At 35.2% G+C, this 1,301-nt stretch overlaps 1 long non-coding RNA gene across 2 annotated transcripts in view; it reads right to left on the bottom strand.

Moving 5' to 3' along the window:
- Positions 1-529: 529 nt before the first annotated feature.
- LOC115283904 overlaps positions 530-1,301 on the bottom strand; it is an 85,056-nt gene continuing 84,284 nt past the window's right edge. For both annotated transcript variants that reach the window (XR_003905089.1, XR_003905088.1), the window contains exon 4: positions 530-1,282. This is a non-coding gene — a long non-coding RNA (uncharacterized LOC115283904). The remainder of the gene's footprint in view (positions 1,283-1,301) is intronic.

Genomic DNA, 1,301 nt, shown 5'->3' on the forward strand with positions numbered 1-1,301 from the left:
TGTATTCTAAAAGTTAGGTTTTCCTTCACTTCCCAGCTCTTTTGGGTGTCACTGTCAGTCTGATCTGATTGAATTTACAGCTACCAGATACTCTTTCTTTTATGCTTTATTGCTGACACCAGTCACAGACTCCCAACAGACTATGAAATGATTATTTTTACACGGTTTCTTCAATGGTTTTTGTAAGAAGGAGAGGTAAATGTCTGTGTTCACTCAATTATCTTGAGTCAACAAGTCTGAAAGATTTATTATTTACTTTTTAATTTTGTGCTTCAACACTCCTAATCTAAATTTCAAACCCAGGGTTGTTGAAATAGCTATCTTAAATATTCTAAGCTTGGCTTCTGAGAAAATTGCTTTAAACTCAAAACTCCAACAAGTTTAGACAGATCTACTATTTGTGGGTTTTTAATGTGCCCTCACGCTCAACATCTTGGTACAAATTTGAGAACACTAAGCTATCTTTAAATTGCTTTGGTACTTGAAGTGAAATTAAATTCATAAATCAATAAAGAAGAGAAAGCAAAAATGCATAAAAGCAGTGATTTATTTATGCATTAAATGCTAATATTGACACATCTTATACTTTTCTAAATTCCAAGAATTTTCTAAACTTGTTGATTATTTTAATCTTATTTCCACTGCTTAAAAAGTAGTTTTTTTTAGAATTAATTTTTCATGAAAGCCTAACATTTTAAAACGTGCACAAGTCATAAGTACATAGCTTGATGAATTTTCAAAGTAAACAGACCCATGTGTAATCACCAAGATCAAGAAATAGGTTTCACTAACATCATAAAAGGGCCCCTCACATGAACACCCTGTCACCTACTCTTGTCAAGGTTGCCAATATCCCAACTTTTAAACCATGGATTCATTTTGTCTGGTTCTGAACTTTAAATAAATGGGACCAAACAATACATAATTCTTTTCTGTCTGGTTCCTTTCATTCAACATTATGTTTGCGAGATGCCAGGAGCCAAGGAAAGAGTTAAAGAACTCTGGTGGAAAAGTTAAAACAGTATTAACTAACTCTGGTGGAATGTTACAGCTAGATAAGCAGCAAACGGGTCATAAATAACTGTTAGTTCCTGGAGAGTCGTGGAGAGTCGTAAATACCTGTTGGTCCCAGGAACTGAGATTACCATGTGTCAACATTTGTTAGCAGGTCCCTGATACCTTGTGTTTCCCACTGCATTCCTTCCTTCACGTGCATCTTTCTTCCCCCCTTGCTTGTGTATATAATCAGCCTCCTTGAATAAACGTTAGAGCTTGATCAGACCTCCTGTCTTGCTCTCATT

This window comes from Suricata suricatta, chromosome X (assembly GCF_006229205.1).
Source record: "Suricata suricatta isolate VVHF042 chromosome X, meerkat_22Aug2017_6uvM2_HiC, whole genome shotgun sequence".
NCBI classification, from domain to species: domain Eukaryota; kingdom Metazoa; phylum Chordata; class Mammalia; order Carnivora; family Herpestidae; genus Suricata; species Suricata suricatta.